The following is a 19,705-nucleotide window of genomic DNA, read 5'->3' as shown; positions in this document are numbered from 1 at the left end:
AATTATACATAATTGATAAACTTGCACCATATTATCACACTATGAGACAAAATTAACAATCATGCATAATGAAACTAAACAAAGTACCAAAACTAAATAGTCTAACATGCATCATAAGGAAATAACATATAGATCAAACATGAAAATAAGCTAACAACTAAACAGGAAACAATCAAACACGCATAAGAACTTAACTACAAAATAAAACAAGAACAGCAAATAAATCATAGTTAACCAATCTCCCTTTTCCATGATCAACTCCAATCAGACTACTCTTCGTCGTTACATGAAGAACCTGAATCTGAAACTCCTAGAGCCTGTGGACAGTAACTAAGAGCCGGTGGGCAGTAGCTAAGAGTCGGTGGACAGCTTGCTTCGTCAACAACAGTGAGCAAATCTTCCATCGAAGAACCTCTTTGATGGAATTGAACGGAAGTAATGGAGGGCTGATCTTTCTCCATCGATCTGAGCTTATGTCAGGTGAACCACGACGGGATTGGCCAAATCGAATGAAGACGAAAGGGAAGACAACACTGCGGAAATTGTTGGTGCAATCGACCTCTAAGTTTTAATGCCCGATAAATATGTCTAAATGAGATTGATTAAGGGAAGTCCTAGTCGCGGCTAAACAAGGGTGAGAAGTCAACCGAGTAACTAGTCTTAACTGCGGTTATGCAAGGGAAGTCCTAGTTACGACCAGACAAGGAAAATCTTGGTAGATCGTGGAAACCAGGTGGATTCGATAGGTCTGGAGGACCCGATATCGAATCCTTGGTGGGTCGATCTAATGTTGAGTCTGTTAGGACCAAAAGTAGCTAGAGGGGGGGGGGGGTGAATAGCTCGTCGCGTTCGCTTGGTGCGCTTCGTTGCTTGGCGTTGCTTGTTTCTTCTTGGATGTGCAGCGGAAAATAAAGAAACAAATACAACCACGCTAACACTAGGATTTTACTTGGTATCCACCTCCAAAGGAGGTGACTAGTCCAAGGATCCACACCACGCACGCACCCTCCACTATGAAACACTCCTTTTCGGTAACTACCGAGGGCGGAGAAGCCCTACAAGACTCTCAGTACAAGAAGAAGAAAGGGTAGTAAAGATTAAGTACAAGCTTACAAGAAATGCAGTGAAAACCCTAACCCTAACTTCTTCCTCTTGCAATGGATCCGCCTCTTGACTTGGAAAGCCTCCAAGAACCTTCAAGAACTGGCGATCACGTGCTTGTAGAGAGCTGTGGAGAAGCTGATGAAGAGCTGGAATGAATCGGTTAAGAGATGCTCGCAGCCATCGCACGCCTGCAGCTATAAACGACGCCAACGGTCGGATCCCGATCGATTCAAATGTTCCGAATCGATCGGGAGGCTTGATCGATCCAGGCGCCTCGTACTCGAAGCGCTGGATCGATCCACGGATCGATCCGGCGCTTATCGCGCGAAGCAGCGACCCGATCGACGGTCGCGACCTGGATCGATCCACGGATCGATCCGAAGCGATTCATGGGAAGAATGGATCGATCCACCGATCGATCCAGCCTCGGATCGATCCACGGATCGATCCAGACTTGGTTTTGCCCAAAACCAAGTCCCAAAACTCCCTAACCAACATCCGGTCAACCTTGACTGTTGGTACATCATGCCTAGCATCCGGTCACTCCTTGACCTGCCGGACTCCCACCAAGTGTCCGGTCAATCCCTTTGACCCACTTGGACTTTTACTCGTCGTGCCAAGTATCCGGTCACTCCCTTGACCTACTTGGACTTCCCAACACCAGATGTCCGATCATCCTTGATCCATCTGGATTTCCTTCCTTGCCAAGCATCCGGTCAATCCTTTGACCTACTTGGACTTCCCAACACCGGATGTCCGATCATCCTCGATCCATCCGGATTTCCCCTTGCCAGTATCCGGTCAATCCTTTGACCTACTTGGACTTCCCAACACCAGATGTCCGATCATCCTTGATCCATCTGGATTTCCTTCCTTGCCTGGCTTCACTCACCAGGACTTTCACCTAGCTTCACTCACTAGGGTTTTCCATCTGCCTAGTTTCACTCACTAGGACTTTCACCTGGCTTCACTCACCAGGACTTTCACCTAGCTTCACTCACTAGGATTTCCTTCTGCCTAGCTTCACTCACTAGGACTTTCACCTGGCTTCACTCACCAGGACTTTCTTTCTGCCTAGCTTCACTCACTAGGACTTCCCAGTCAAGTATCCGGTCAACCTTGACCTACTTGACTCTTCTTCGATCAATATCTTATTGTCAAACATCTAAACCCAAACCAAGACTCAGCTTGGTTAACCAGGTCAACCTTGACCTGAGGGATGTTGCACCAACAATCTCCCCCTTTTTGATGTTTGACAATACCACAATAACACTTACAATACCACATGTAAGTTAGGCTAATCCCATAGCCTCATTCTTCATGCCACTAGGTAATGAAAGCATAAGTTAAGCTCTTCATTCTCCCCCTAAGAGGGCAAACTCCCTCTAGGTAATGAAAGCCTAACTTACTCCCTTTCACAAGCCCTTTCATTCTCCCCCTATTGGCACACATCAACCCCTTACTAATAAAACACATCAACCCATCTTTGGACACACATCAACCGATGCTCCAATTTTGGGTACACTTCAACAAATCCATTGTTGAAAAACTCTCCCCCTGAAGAGTTGCTCATCGTTGTTCACAACATCACTCGTTGTGATCAACACGACAATGAAGGTCCCATACCCTTCATTTATCCTTAACTTCTCCCTCAATGTAGACAAATACCCAACCTTGAGCATTTTCTAACCACTTGAGTTTCCACTTGAAATAATGAGGATACCCACTCCCCATTTCAAGTTCAAAAGCTCGTCCATGAGCATTTTCTTTAAAGAAGGTTAACCACCTTTCAAGGTTCATGAAAAAAAATAATTTTCATGCCTTTAAAGAGTCCCTCCCCCTAAAGACATGGTGGTAAACTTCTGTCATTGCACCAACAATGACTTGGAATCCCTAAACCTTTAGGAAACCCAGATTTAGAAGTTTTGAGGTTCAAATGTTCAAAATTTGAAACAAACCTCAACCTAAACTTCAATGAAGTCTTCCTTAACCATTCCATCCTCGTTTTCAACACGAAAACACCCTTTTTATGTATACAAATATATTTTAAGGGTTTGGAATGGTTACCTAGACTAAAATAGGTTTAGAGTGCTGAAATCAGACATTCCCAGCCAAAATCAGCGTCCTGGATCGATTGGAGTTGGGTTCTAATCGATTGAACCTTTCTGAATCGATCCACTGATCGATTCAGACTACCTGGATCGATCGGCTGATCGATCCAGCGAGCTACTGCTCGCGAGATTTGCCTTCTGAATCGATCCATGGATCGATTCAGGCACTCCAATCGATCCATGGATCGATCGGAGCTCTGATAGTTGCTGAAATTCCATTTCAGTCAACTTCAGAAACCCCTAGAAAATTCTACAAAAATTCAAAAATTATGAAATTTCGTGTAGACATTGTTTAGAGCATATATTATCAAGGAAAAATAGTTTTCTATGAAAATACATCATATTTTCAAAGATTGACACAAACTTGAAAACTTGCAAAAACTTTAGTGTTTTCTTCAAGTTTGTGTCTAACTATTCAATGGTGATTACTATCAAAAGATAGCCTTCACCAAGGTTTTCCAAAATCATTTTGAAAACTTTTTCAAACCAATATCCCACCATATTCCTTGGGCTTAATGCACATGACTTGTACATTAGCTTTCCCAATGATGGGAAAACACATATCTATGTGTTTTGATGAAACTAAACTCAAAAGAATGCACTAAATCAACATCTTGAGTTTTGTTCATCATCCTAACATCTCACTTGTATCTAATGTGCACTAAAACACATACAAGTCATCTTATAGGTCTTTGTGAGATGTAGAGATTGGTTTTGCCCTAATCTAGGGATCATGCATACTATCTAGGCATTTTGGAGATATTAGACACCCACCTAGGATGTCACTTGTTAATAAGTGTTGTTAAATGCCTTTTGTCCTTGATTACAAGGAATTAAACTTAATGCATGATAATGTTATGGCATACATCAAAAGAAAATATCCTATAACTACATGATGTATGAATGTCATGACATGGTATTTTTGTATTTTTCATAATAAGTCATGAATGCAAAAGTAGACATAAGATAAAATATGATGTCATGGCATATTTTGAGCAATCAATCATGGCAAGGTTTAGCATAAATAAGATATACCTAGATTACCTATCTAAGTATCGTTAATCTTAGCTAATCCTAAAACTTAAACCTAGATTGCCCTAAAGTGCTTAAAGAAAATGCCAAAGCCTAAATTGGCATTTCTAATTCCCTTGATTAATGTATGCCAATTGAAAGTAAGCATATCCTCAAATGTTGGCATATTTCATTTTTCCACAAGAGTAGCACTTTTAAATTAAGGCCCGGATTGCCTTAAATTTCCTAAGAACATACCAAAATCCCAACTTGGTAGCTCTTATGAATTTCCCAATATGTGCCTTTTAAGATTAAAGTCAAAGTTTCACCACTAGGCACATTTTACTCTTTCAAGGAGTAATTAATTGTTCCATTTCATTTTCGAAGGTTAACAAAAACCTTGAAAATGCTCCTTGAGTGTCAATTTCCTCAAGGTTGGGTTAACTACCCTTCCAATCGGAGTTGACACTCTCTAACCCCCTCTATGGGGTAGAGAAGATGCTCCTAGGAACCCAACACCTATTGGTGCTCCTTGGATGCTCTAGGTACTCACTAGGGATAACTTCCCTAGATACCTTCCTAGTGACCTTGTTAGGCTTCTTAGAAGCCTTGGTCACATTTTCTAGGTCAACCCTAGGGATAGCCTCCCTTGTGACCTTGTTAGTGACTTTCTTAGTCTTCTTAGAAGTCTTAGTCACTTTGGTTGCAAAAATACTCTTAGGGATGATTTCCCTAGTATTTTTGACTTGACCACTAGACCTAGGGTTTGTTCCATAACTATATGGAACTCTATGGTAACTGGGCACATCCTTCTTAGCCTTTGGTTTGTATCCCAAACCTCTATGGCTATTTGATGACTTTGATTTTCCTAACCCTAAGTTATGCTCATTTTGCCCTAATAGGATATTTTCCATCCTTTTTAGGGTCTTTTCCATTTTATCAAGTCTTGATCTCAAGACTTGATTTTCTATCATTAAATCCTTAGATTTTGATTTTCCATTACACCCATGAGCATTTTTGTTTCTAGGCTTATAACTACAATCCTTAGTGTGATTGCCTAGATTTCTATCTACCTCCCTAACCTTAGGTGTGGTAGTCTTAGCATGTAGGGCCACATGCTTTTCCTTAAAGCCCTCATGCTTTCTATTCTTATGGTAAATTGCATTAAAATGATATAAGTTAGAACTAGCATGCTTTTTACCATAATGTAAAGGATTAGGCTCAATAAAAGATACCTTCTTCTTTACCTTGGAGGCTCCCCCTTGACTAGTGCCTCCTCGAGCCTTGACCATCTTCTTCCCCTTGGGGCATTGACTACGATAATGCCCCTTTTGATTGCAAGAGAAGCATATAATATGCTCCTTGCTCTTCTTTGTGTTGGGGATGGTCTCCTTGGGCTTCACCTTGCCCTTTTGTGCCACTTGGCCCTTCTTCTTGGCTAATTTAGGGCACTTGCTCTTGTAGTGCCCATGTTCCCTACATTCAAAGCATATAATATGATTTTTATTATTAATTGAAATATTTATACCTTTGCTCATAGGAGTGGCATCTTTTTCTTTGGATCCGGAGGTAGAAGCTTCCTCTTGATCGGACCTTGATTCTCCTCCATTTGATTTTTCTTGACTTGTGGAGGTAGAAGCTTCTTCCTCCTCTTCTTCTCTTGACCCGGATGTAGAAGCTTCTTCTTCTTCTTGATCCGGTGTCACCAAGGATTGCTCCCCCTCAATCCTAGAGGTGGAGGCTTCATCATCTTGAATATGAAACAAGGAGTATGCTCCCTCCTTGTTCCCTTCGTTGCATTCCCTTGAGGATGAAGCTTCTTGGATTTCCTCTTCTTCGGAGGTTGAGCATCTCTCAACCTCGGAATCCTCCTCTTGGTCTTGCTTCAAAGAGTCACCCTCTCTGGATTCTTCTTGATCTCGTACAGTGGAGGGGATCTCTTCATGAAGCTTGGCCAATTTGCTCCAAAGCTCCTTGGCATCTTCGAATTCTCCAACTTGAGCCAAGATGTGGCTAGGCAATAAGTTGACCAAAAGCTTGGTCACTTTGTCATTGGCCTTGCACCTTTGGACTTGCTCCGGGCTCCATTTGCTTTTCTTTAGAGCTTTGCCCTTGGAATTTGTTGGAGCTTCGAAGCCTTCCGTAAGAGCAAACCATTGCTCTATCTCCATCATAAGAAAGTTTTCGATTCTTGATTTCCAAGAATCGAAGCTTGTAGAGGTGTATGGTGGAGCCACCCTTGTGTCAAATCCAAGTCCATCTTGGAATTGCATCTTGAAGTTGAGCTTGATAAAATCTTGAACTTGAAGATTTTGTTTCAACTTCTTCACCCTCTAGCTTTTCTTGTTACGCTTGACCCTTCCGGCGATGATTCCGGTGAAGAGCGGCCTCGCTCTGATACCACTTGTTAGGACCAAAAGTAGCTAGAGGGGGGGGGGGTGAATAGCTCGTCGCGTTCGCTTGGTGCGCTTCGTTGCTTGGCGTTGCTTGTTTCTTCTTGGATGTGCAGCGGAAAATAAAGAAACAAATACAACCACGCTAACACTAGGATTTTACTTGGTATCCACCTCCAAAGGAGGTGACTAGTCCAAGGATCCACACCACGCACGCACCCTCCACTATGAAACACTCCTTTTCGGTAACTACCGAGGGCGGAGAAGCCCTACAAGACTCTCAGTACAAGAAGAAGAAAGGGTAGTAAAGATTAAGTACAAGCTTACAAGAAATGCAGTGAAAACTCTAACCCTAACTTCTTCCTCTTGCAATGGATCCGCCTCTTGACTTGGAAAGCCTCCAAGAACCTTCAAGAACTGGCGATCACGTGCTTGTAGAGAGCTGTGGAGAAGCTGATGAAGAGCTGGAATGAATCGGTTAAGAGATGCTCGCAGCCATCGCACGCCTGCAGCTATAAACGACGCCAACGGTCGGATCCCGATCGATTCAAATGTTCCGAATCGATCGGGGAGGCTTTGGATCGATCCACGGATCGATCCAGAGCGCCTGCGATAAGCGCTGGATCGATCCACGGATCGATCCGGCTATTCCATCGATCCGTGCAGCATCGTCCCGATCGATCAGACCTCTGGATCGATCCACGGATCGATCCGGGATCGTCTGAATCGAAGAATGGATCGATCCACCGATCGATCCGAGCTCGGATCGATCCACGGATCGATCCAGACTTGGTTTTTGCCCAAAACCAAGTCCCAAACTCTAACCAACATCCGGTCAACCTTGACCTGTTGGTACATCATGCCTAGCATCCGGTCACTCCCTTGACCTGCCAGGACTCCCCACCAAGTGTCCGGTCAATCCTTTGACCCACTTGGACTTTTACTCGTCGTGCAAGTATCCGGTCACTCCCTTGACCTACTTGGACTTCCCAACACCGATGTCCGATCATCCGATCCATCTGGATTTCCTCCTGCCAAGTATCCAGTCAATCCTTTGACCTACTTGGACTTCCCAACACCGGATGTCCGATCATCCTTGATCCATCTGGATTTTCCCTTGCCAAGTATCAATCAATCCTTTGACCTACTTGGACTTCCCAACACCAGATGTCCGATCATCCTTGATCCATCTGGATTTCCTTCCTTGCCTGGCTTCACTCACCAGGACTTTCACCTAGCTTCACTCACTAGGGTTTTCCATCTGCCTAGTTTCACTCACTAGGACTTTCACCTGGCTTCACTCACCAGGACTTTCACCTAGCTTCACTCACTAGGATTTCCTTCTGCCTAGCTTCACTCACTAGGACTTTCACCTGGCTTCACTCACCAGGACTTTCTTTCTGCCTAGCTTCACTCACTAGGACTTCCCAGTCAAGTATCCGGTCAACCTTGACCTACTTGACTCTTCTTCGATCAATATCTTATTGTCAAACATCTAAACTCAAACCAAGACTCAGCTTGGTTAACCAGGTCAACCTTGACCTGAGGGATGTTGCACCAACAGAGTCTTGGTGAGTGAAGCTAGGTGGAGAAAACCCTAGGAGGAGGTAACCTTAAGTTTTGGTGAGTGAAGTCAGACAGAGAAAATCCTAGGAGGAGGTAACCTTAGGTAACGGAAAGTCTTGGAGGAGTGAACTCCAAGCAAGGTTGTAGATCGGACCAGCACATCTCGGTAATTCTAAGTTCAGTTTTACCATATGGTTCTGTATTACTATTATTGTTATTAGCTAATGTAGTATTACAGGAAAAGTCTTAGTGGATCAGGGATCAGAAACTGAGCAGAGAAAGTCCAAACAAGTCTAAAAGATAAATATTTGGCAAGTAAGTTGAGGTATGAAACTGGAGGAGTGATGGTGAGGTCGTCTTCTAGAAAGCAACAACCCCTAGGTTGCTGATCCAACTGAAGAAATTGAGAAGGTTTTCAAGTTGAGATCAAGACAGTTCTGTTGGTGCGGTTAGCACTAACGGTCTAACTCAAGTTTTGATGAATGACAAAATAGGTTAAGTTAGTTTTGTTGTTATCTAACACTCTGACCGAGTGCGCAGGAGAAGCCCAGACAGGTCGATGGGATGACCTGATATCTGGCACAAAGTCCAAACGGGTCGACGGGCTGACCGGACGTTTGGCACGAAGTTCAGCTAGGTCGACGGGCTGACCGGATAGCTGGCACGAAGCCCAGACGGGTCGAAGGACTGACTGGACGTCTGGCAGGTAAGCGAAAGTCACTGGAGGGGAGTGACTGTGAAGACGTATTCCCGATAAGGGAACATTAGGCGTCAATCCGACTTAGACCCATTTCGGATATCTAAGTCGAGATCATGACTAAATTCCGGTCTCGAGGAGACGGAATCTAGCTAATACTCTACTTATTAATTTTAAAATGTGCTAACACTTTGTTTTGCAGGATAGATATATCGTATGTTTGCCTTCGGACTAACGTTTTCTTGCAGGAAAGAAGTTGCTGGAAAACCAGGGTCCAAGCGCCCGGTATGGATCCGGGCTCCCGGAGGTCCGGGCGCCCGGAACAGGTCCAGACGCTCGGAGGTGAATTTTATCCCCAAACGTCACTTCGCCGCATGGAGCATCCTGGTTGGGTCGGCTACGTCATATTTAGGGCGCCCGAAGGGATCCGGGTGCCCGAACCTCCTATATAAGGAGGGTAAAAGCTGAAGGTCAACACAACAACGAAGCAACTCGCAATCTGCTCTCTTGTGCTCCTGCGGCGCTGCAAAGATTCTCCAACTAGCACTAGTTTGTTTGTTTTTCTTATTGTGGATTTTTCCTTGCTAAGTAATTCTTGTACTTCTTCTGTAACATTCATTTTGAATTGCTAGTGGATTGCCCATCGAAAATACCCTTGTGTGCAACCCTTGGAGTAGGAGTCGGCACAGGCTCCGAACCAAGTAAAAATAACTTTTGTTAGCGTTGCTTTACTTTTTTGTCTTTACCTTTCTACTGTGCGCTCTACTTTTTTTTTAATCGCTATTCACCCCCCCCCTCTAGCGAACTCATCGATCCAACAAGTGGTATCAGAGCAAGTACTGCTCTGATTTGGTGCAACCATCAATCAAGCAAGGGAGGTTCTTTTCAAAAGTAAAATAGACATCATCTGGGTTTAAAATCGTTTTTCCCTCCAAAAACCGTTTTTGAAAACTTCATTTTCATCTTTTCACCATTGGTCGGTATTAGCGAAATATCGCATTTTCAAAAATTTGTAATAATATTTTTTAAAATATTTTATTATTAAAAAAATTATTATCTTTTTTTTCGCATATTTCTTTTCCTCCAGCCCTGCTAATCCAAGACCAAGTCTTGGGATCTTTCTTTTGTTTCCTTGTGTGCAAGACTAATGTCTCTTCTAGAAGAACGGAGCGTCGACGAACCACCTCCATATGAGATATACGAGAGGCATGAATTCAATTTATGAATGATGCAGATGAAAAGCTTCATCTTCATGTATGACTTTGATAGTGGCTTGGCACTGAGAAGATCAACACAAAACTCAGAAGCAAATCAAAAGGTAATAAAGTTAGTTTCAGATTTATTACTTAACAAAGTTAATTGTAGGATAGGAAAAATCAAGGATGCCCACGAATTTTAAACCTATTTGACCAAGCTTCACGAGGAGTCGTTGGAGGTAGATGATCAAGTCAAAATCAACTTTGGACTCGATTCAAATCCAATTCAAAAGCCTACTGAATTAGGGGATGCGCTTAAGGTTAGTGTAATTTACCAAAATACCCCTATAAGTAGTAGTTTAAATAATTTGCATGATGATTCAGATAAGTATGAACTTATCCCATTGCATGATAATCTAGATCTGTATTATTTAAATTCAAAATCACAAAATAATCTACATTCTGATCAAGTCAATCAAGACTCTGATCAATTTGACATCAACCTTGACTTGGTCAAACAGAATAATGACCAAATTAATTCAAATAATTCAGACAATTTAAACTTAAGTGAACATTTAGACATAAGTAAGTCAAACATTAAACTAAATTCGAATTTAAAAGTTAAAAATGAGAGAATGGATTTAGATAAAATTAATAAATATTTTAATAAAGTATTTAATAATCTAGATAAAATCAATCTAGAACATGCTATCCAAAACCAAGATAATTTAATTAACAAAGATAAGACTAACCTAATAAATTTAAGTAATCATATCAACTTAAAAGACAAAGAAGATATAAGGATAAAATCAAACACATAAAATCAAAACTAAATTTAACAAACTTAAAATTAAATGTTAAAGATAATATATTAAACAAAGATAATCTAGAAAATTCAAAATTAACAATTACTAAAAGACTAAAAGATAAACCTTTAAAGAAATATAATTCAAATAATTTAATTAATTCAAATTTAAAAATTAATAAAAACTTAAAGATTAAAAATAAGTTATTAAAGAAAGATAATTCAATTAACTTAATAAAATTAAAATTGAATGAAAATTTAAACATTAAATACACTCATTTAAAGAAAGACAATTTGCCTCATCTAATTAATTCAAAATTAAAAACTTACAGATTAAATAAAAATATACAAAAATCTTAAAAAGAAAATCAACAATTTAGGGGGAGGCTCCAAACTAGTTGGCACCTCCAAAATAATCTACCTGATAGGGTAACCAAAACTAACCTACCTGGTAGGGTAATTAGGATTAAAATAAAAAGGGATAATAGTTTAACTTGACCTATGGTATTGCCGAAGTTTTGGATGATAGTACGTTACGGAAGCTTAGTCTATGCATGTCTAAGAAAATATAGTTTCGACCTGGTACATTTGGCTAAGTGAAACTAACCCAATCTGCCATTTATGGATCCTAACCAGTTAGACCAAGGTTTTGTATTAAGTTCAGTGGATAGGACTATTTGAAAATCTCAAAAACATGGTTACTCTAATGATGTCTAAGTGACTCATCATAGCTCAAAAGTTTATCCCAAGAATGTCTATTTGTTGAGCACAATGCTAAACCTGAATCTAACACAAAGTTAAATCAAACCCTAAAACTAAACCGAACTCATCTGACAAAATTATAGGATTCCCTGATTAAAAATATAAATCAGGTAAGATGACTAAGGACTTTAAATCGAATCGAGACAAATCGAATTGAATCGAAGTAAATCTAACTAAAATTAAATTAAATTTAATTAAAATTAAATTAAATTTAATTAAATTGAATTAAATTTAATTAAAATTATTAAAGCAATTTTTAATTAAATTTAATTAAAATTCAATTAAAATTATTAAATCCAACTGAAATTAAATTTAATTAAAATTTAATTAAATTTAATTAAAATTAAATTAAATCTAATTAACATTAAAGCAAATTTTATTAAATTAAATTATTTTGAATTAAAATTTAATTAAAATTAAATTAAATCTAATTAACATTAAAGCAAATTTTATTAAATTAAATTATTTTGAATTAAAATTTATACTAAAAATCTTTTTAACTTAAAATTTATTTTAAAAATCTTTTTAAAAATCCTTTGAAAAATTATTTAAACATATTTTAAAAATTCTTTAAAAAAATATTTAAAAAATTCTTTTAAAAATTCATTTTAAATTTTTTTTAAAAATTAATTAAAAAAATATTTTTAAAATCATTTTTAAACTTTAAAAAATCTTTTAAAAATCATTTTAAAAACTTTAAAAATTATTTTAAAAAAAATTGAAAATCATTATAAAAACTTTGAAAATTATTTTAAAAAATCATTTTAAAAACTTTGAAAATTATTTTAAAAACTCTTTTAAAAATCATTTTAAAAATGCTTTAAAATTTTTTTAAAAAAAATTAAGGGAGTGTAATAAATTAAGAGAATATCAAATTCAGAGGGAGGTTTAATTTTTTTTTTTTTTTAAATTAAGTCAGGTTTAGAGGGAGATTTAATTATTTTCATACTAATTTTCCCTTTATTTTGAAATTAGTTTTTGGAAAATATTTTTTAAAAAATATTTTCAATGTGTTTGAAAATTAACTCATATAAAACTAAGTTGTTTTTAAGAATTGGATCCAACTTAGTTTTGAAAATTGATTTTGAAAATTAGATTTTATTTAGTTTTGAAAATATGATTTTTCAAACAAATTTTGAAAATGTAATAAAATTAGTTTTGAAATTTGGAACTTACAAACGTATATTTGCAAATTAAATTTTACAAGCTTAATTCTGAAAAATAGACTTTACTCAATTTTGCAACTTAGCTTTTTCATACTTCATTTTGAAAATTATATACTACTTGGTTTTAAAAACATATTTTTGAAAATTTATTTTGAAAATTAGAGGTTACAAACTTAGGTTTGTAAAGAGATTTTACTTAGTTTCAAAAGTTAGTTTTAAAAGTTGGATTTTACAAACTGTGTCTTGAAAAATAAAATCTCATTTAGTGTTTAAATTTTGATTTGAAAATTGGACTTAGCCCTAATAATTATTTTTTTTATAAAAATGCTATATTTGAAAATTATATTTGCAAAGCTTATTTCAAAAATTAGGTTACATTTGCAAATTTTAAAATTTTTTACAAGTTCGAAAGTTACTTTTCTAAAGCTTTAAAACTTAGTTATTTTTTAACTATGATTTTAAATAAAATAGTCTATGTTTCTAGCTTAAACTCCCCCAAGATAATCTGACTTACATTTCTAGACTTTTCTAAACTTTGTTCCATGTTTAATTATAATTTGTTTTATGTTAATTTTTGATTAATGTCAAAGGGGGAGGGTTAGTTGATTTAAGTTAGTTAAACAAACAACAAAAATAATAAAATTTAAAAGGCTAACTTAACAATCTTATGCTTGTTTTTACTTGTATATTTTTTCACTAACTTAATCAGGTTGTCATTGTATCAAAAAGGGAGAGATTGTTGGTGCGGTTAGCACTAACGGTCTAACTCAAGTTTTGATGAATGACAAAATATGTTAAGTTAGTTTTGTTGTTATCTAACACTCTGACCGAGTGTGCAGGAGAAGCCCAAACAGATCGACGGACTGACCAGATGTTTGGCACAAAGTCCAAACGGGTCAACGGGTTGACCGGACGTTTGACACGAAGTCCATCTAGGTCGAGGGGTTGACCAGATAGCTGGCACGAAGCCCAGATAGGTCGAAGGGCTGACCGGACGTCTGACAGGTACATGAAGGTAAGTCATTGGAGGGGAGTGACTGTGAGGACGCGTTCCCAGGAAGGGAACATTAGGCGTCGATCTGACTTAGACCCATTTCGGATATCTAAGTCGAGACCGTGACTAGATTTCGGTCTCGAGGAGACAGAATCTAACTAATACTCTACTTGTTAATTTTAAACTGTGCTAACACTTTGATTTGCAGAATATATATATCGTATGTTTGCCTCCGGACTAATGTTTTCTTGCAGGAAAGAAGTTGCTGGAAAACCAGGGTCTAGGTGCCCGGGATGGATCCGGGCTCCCGGAGGTCCGGGTGCCCGGAACAGGTCCAGGCACCCGGAGGTGAATTTTATCCCCAAATGTCACTTCGCCGCGTCGAGCATCCTGGTTGGGTCTGCTACGTCATATTCAGGGCGCCCGAAGGGATCCGAGCGCCCCGAACCCAGACCTGACCACGGTTCGAAACCGATGGTTCGACGGTTTGGAACCGCCAGTTCGACGGTTCCAGGCAGGTCAACCCTTAACCTTAACCGCCGAAGATGGTTACGGTTTACGGTTCGGAATCATCGGTTCACGGTTCGGTTCATGGTTCATCACAGTTTGCCACGGTTCAAGATTATTATGTTAAAAAAATTTAAAATTTAAAATTAAACATTAAAAATTAAAATTTATTAGAAAAAGGGCTTGTACTTATTTAAGTTGCTTACGTATCCCTTTAGGGGAATCAAATCCCACATAGTTCTTTTACATTTTTATCCTTTTACATTTTATTTTACATTTTTATCCTTTTACATTTTATTTTACATTTTTATCCTTTTACATTTTCACTCACTACCATTTCTTGTTCCTATCATATTTATTCCTTCAGTATCAAAATCTTCAACTTTGTCATCTGAAAGTTGCATTCCTTGGATTCTTTTCACTGTTCTGGTCCAATCGTCCAGTAATGTTTGGGCTTCCAATGAGTCGGGAGACAAAGTTGATCGTCGTTCATCTAATATGTTACCGCCAGCACTGAACGTCTACTCCACAGCAACAGTTGACACTGGACAAGTTAAAATTTGTTTTACGATCACGGAGAGAACGGGAAAGCTTTGAGCCTTCTGTGAGCACCACTTTAAGATATCAAAGTTTTCGCTATCTGCTTCATTAAAATCAAAAGAAGTCGTAAAATAATTCTCAAGTTCCTGTGTGGAACTTGAGGATCCTCGTGGATGTTTTGTCCATTCTTTTAATAAGAGTTGTGCTTTTGTAAGTTTTAAATTACTACTAGTAGTTTGTTGTATTTCAGAAATATTAATTTGTGTTCCATATTTTACATAATATTGATTATAAATATCATATAAATAAATTCTAACATTATATATAATATTAACTGGATCAGGGAAAGAAGAATCTTTAATAGGAATTAAAGCATCATAATATAAAGTTAACATTTCTTGTAAAACTTCTAATTTAAATCTAAGATCTAAAGCAAATACAATTAAATAAATTTCAGGAATTAAATAAAAATATTTTTCCCATTTAGTTTTCATAGCTAAGATGAAAGGAGATAAAGATTCATTATTAATATGTTCATTTAAAACTAATACTATATTAGAAAAATTTTCTAAAACTAATTGAGCAGTGGGATAATAAACACCGGAAAGTTGTTCAGTTGCATCATTAAATACTTTTAAAATTTCACAAATACTACTACAAATATTCCATTGTTGTGAAAATAAATATATATTAGTATTAGTGTTTTGTGTAAAAAATGAACATAATAATTCTTTATATTGAAATGAATCTTGTAATAATTATTTGTATGTTGAATTCCAACGTGTTGGTACATCACGTGGAAATTTTTTAGGTCTCATCCCATTAATTTTACAAAACCTACCTCATTGTTTCATTATAGATGGATGAGACCATAAATAAGAAATTACAATTCTAATTGGTTTAATATAACTTTCTAAAAGTTTTAAACCATCTTGAACACATAAATTTAAAACATGACATACACAACGAATATGAAAAAATAAACCTCCAATAATAGGTTGACAAATAAATTTTAGATCATCTATACAAGCGATATTGGAACTAGCATTATCTAATGATATTGAAAATATTTTATGAGTTAAACCATATTCTTCTAAAATTAAACATAATAATTGTGCGATATTATGAGCATTATGTGATTCATCAAAAACTCTATAAGCTAATAATCTTTTTTGGAGGTTCCAAGAGTTATCGATCCAATGGCAAGTCACACTCATATACGAATGTGTTTGCCAATGATCACTCAAAATATCGGAATATAAAGAAACTTTATTATCTAATTTACTAAATTCATCAATTAAATTTTTTTTCTTGTTTTACTAATTTTTTAATTGTACGAGTAAATGTAGTTCTAGGAACACGTTTAGCACATGGATTAAGAGATTCTTTACAAAAATCTTCAAATGTGCATTTAGATCCAAAACTAAAAGAAAGATGTTCTACGGAAACAAATTTAGCTAATGATTCTCTTAATTTATTATCCGAATATAAAAATAAACCGGAATCGGTACTACCGCTAGTTGAAGAAAATCTTGATAATTATGTTTGAGAACGGTCGAGTCCATATTCCGTTGGGTGCTTCGTTTCTACATGTCATTTCAACGACTCATAGCCACCGTCGGCTTGGAATTTGTTGGAAGCATTGCAGTGATTATATTTTGCACGCATTTCTCCCGACGGAAGAGTGACCTTCTCAAAATGTTTAGTGAAAATAGAAGACTTTAGAGGAGGAAGTTCATGAACCTTAGAAGTAATTGCATTGGTACTTCCTTGTGTTTCAGGTGTCGGATTCGGAAGATGCTCGATCTCATCATCGGTGGATTGAATATTGAGGTCCTCCTCTCGCGGATTCATTATTTGCTTTCCCTTCCGAGCTCGAGATGATGCACCTCCGTGGCCTCCTTCCATTGTAATTGAAAATTGGAAACGAAAGCGTGTAGAGTCTAGAGATTAGAGAATACGAAAATGAGATTAAGAGTAGAGAATATGTGTGTGGAAAATGATGAAATGAGCTCTCTATTTATAGAGTTTTGATAGTAACGGACACTAAATCATAGTCATTGATAAAAAAATGGTCAAATGATCCTAACCGTTGAAAAAAATACCTCAAAAACTCTCCCAACGGCTACGAACCGCCGGTTAACCGACGGTTCCAACGGCTATGAACCGTCGGTTAACGGGCAGTTCAAGCCGTTTAAGATAAAAAAAAATTATCGACTGAACCGACGGTTCAACCCACCGGTTAACCGGTGGTTTGCTAGTTTTACAGCGAATGAACCGGAACCGACCCGGCAACTTGCCGGGCCGGTTCCGGTTCGACCCGGCGAACCAGGTCAACGGGCAATCGGCCTGTTGACCTGGTTACGGGCCTGGGTCGGGTCCGGGCCAGACCTGGCCCGGGGTCGGGTCTACCCGAACCTCCTATATAAGGAGGGTAAAGGCTGAAGGTCAACATAACAACGAAACAACTCACAATCTGTTCTCTTGTGCTCCTACGACGCTGCGAAGGATCAGTTGACCGAACGATGACGATTCTTATAAAAGTGAAGCTCAAGGTCTGAGATTGATAATCAGTTTTCAATTCAGCTCTGTGTAAAGGCTTTATTCGTGCTACTATTCTACAATGCACCTTCAAGCAAGCTATTGCTCCAACACAACACTGACAAACTTCATCGATATTCTTTTTTCGGTATAATTATTATTTATTAGCTTGCATTGTACTTAGATTAAAATAAGATAGTATATTGTTACTATCTTATACATTGCATTTGTACAAATTGCTTCTCTCCGAAGGATTTTGGAAAGAAGAGTTTTAATGGATTTCTCAATGGTGCGATCAAAGATCGTGAGTCTTGCAGTAGGAGTCGACCTAGGCTCCGAACCAAGTAATTAAAATGAGTCATTTATTTTTTGCCGCACTGCTCTTGCTCTTATATTACGAAAAAAAGTTCTTAACGTGCGATATTCACCCCCCCCCCTCTATCGCATCTTTCGATCCTTCAATCTTGTCGGAGAAGTAGGATGACTATCGGAGATCTTCAGAAGACAATTTTGACCATCAGAACCCTAGAGGGCAGGAGTGTCTCTAATCAACACTGGTTATAGACGAGGGAGGGAACTTCACCGAAGAATCAAAAGTAATGGACTGTCGCCGCACTTCTTCCTCTGCACGTCCAAACCCAGGGAGGTAGGAGTGAAGGAAGAACGCTAGAGGTGGAGGACACCACTAGAGAACCCCTTCAATGAGGTGAAGATGGTCAGAGCTTGCCCCCACCGTTGTTTCCTTGAAGCCCTAGCTTTTACAATCCATGTTGGCGAGAGCAACATGGAAGCCAAGAAAGGGGAAGTGCTGGAGAACCACTCTGATGAGTTGAGCATGAACTGAGATGTCTTTGTCGTCGCTCACAACCATCGGAAACACTAAAATTCGTCGCCACTTGGAGAAATCATTAAATTGATGTTTATTTGATCTTTAGATCTTATGGTCCACATAGCTTCAAATTTGGATGGACAGCTGGATGGCTTAGATCTGAATGAAGGAAGAAGATTTCTCTACCTCTGGATCAACGGTTCATATTGATTTAGCTTGATCTCCTCCATTTGATCTCCAAATCAAGCCAGATTTGATCTGATCCAACCCTAATTCATGGCTCTTTGGGTTTCCTATAAAATCACATTAAAAACATGAGATTTAACTCCATAATTATAGAAAATTTATAATTAAGTCTGAAATAGGCTCCTACTCGCAAAACATAATATAAGAGCGAAATTAAACATATGAGAAGTAAAACATGCTAAGTATAAGAGTCAAAATAATGCATCAAAATACTCGTCATCACACATCCATGAAGTTCAGTTCCCGAACTGTCTCGCCAATGTGGTACTGATCTCGAAACTGGGTAACAAATGGCGGGTCTGCACCGACTCCCGAGATTTAAACAAAACCTGCTCGAAGGACAAGTACCTGTTACCTCACATAGATCATATGGTGTACTCTACAGCAAGTTGTCAGTTAATTTGCATGCTCAATGCATATCAGGCCTACCATCAGGTTCCATTCTCCAAGGAAAATCTAGAAAAGATCATCTTTATCATGACAGATGGGACCTACTGCTACAACATCATCCCTTTCGGGTTGAAGAACGTCGGGGCCACCTATCAAAGATTGATAAATAAGGTGTTTCAAAGGCAGATCGACATAAATATGGAGATATACATCGATAATATTTTGGTAAAATCCCTCTGATTTGCTGACCTTTGTGCAGATATAGAAGAGACCTACAGGACCTTAAAGAAGTATGGAGTCAAGCTCAACTCTAGCAAGTGCCTATTGGGAGTAAAGAGTGGACGATTTCTTGGTTATATTGTAACCGAGCAGGGGATCGAAGCAAATTTAAGCAAAGTAAAGGCACTCCAAGACATGCCCCCTCTGCACAACTTGAAGAAAGCTCAGTGACTGATCGGAGTCACCCATTCTTCAAAGTCCTATGCTGAGCTACCATGTTTCAATGGGACACTGAGAGCGATAAAGATTTGGAAGATCTCAAGAATTATTTAGCTTCCTTACCTATACTGGAAAAGCCCATTATTGGTGAGCCACCCTGGATATACCTATCATCCATAGAGCAAGCAGTCGAATCTATGCTAGTGCAATAGAATGATGTTGAACAGCAGCCGGTATATTTTTTGGGCCACTTATTGAAAGATGTCTAATGCCACTACACCTATCTTGAGAAATTGGTGTACGAGCTGGTCCTCGCCTCTAAGAGGTTACACCCGTATTTTCCATCACATCCCATAACTGAGTTAACTAACACCATATTAGGGAGAGTCCTCAACCCAGAGGTGTCTGA

Source organism: Zingiber officinale, chromosome 8B (assembly GCF_018446385.1).
Source record: "Zingiber officinale cultivar Zhangliang chromosome 8B, Zo_v1.1, whole genome shotgun sequence".
Taxonomy (NCBI): domain Eukaryota; kingdom Viridiplantae; phylum Streptophyta; class Magnoliopsida; order Zingiberales; family Zingiberaceae; genus Zingiber; species Zingiber officinale.
The sequence above is the reverse complement of the archived record's forward strand: the minus strand, read 5'-3'. Positions refer to the sequence as shown.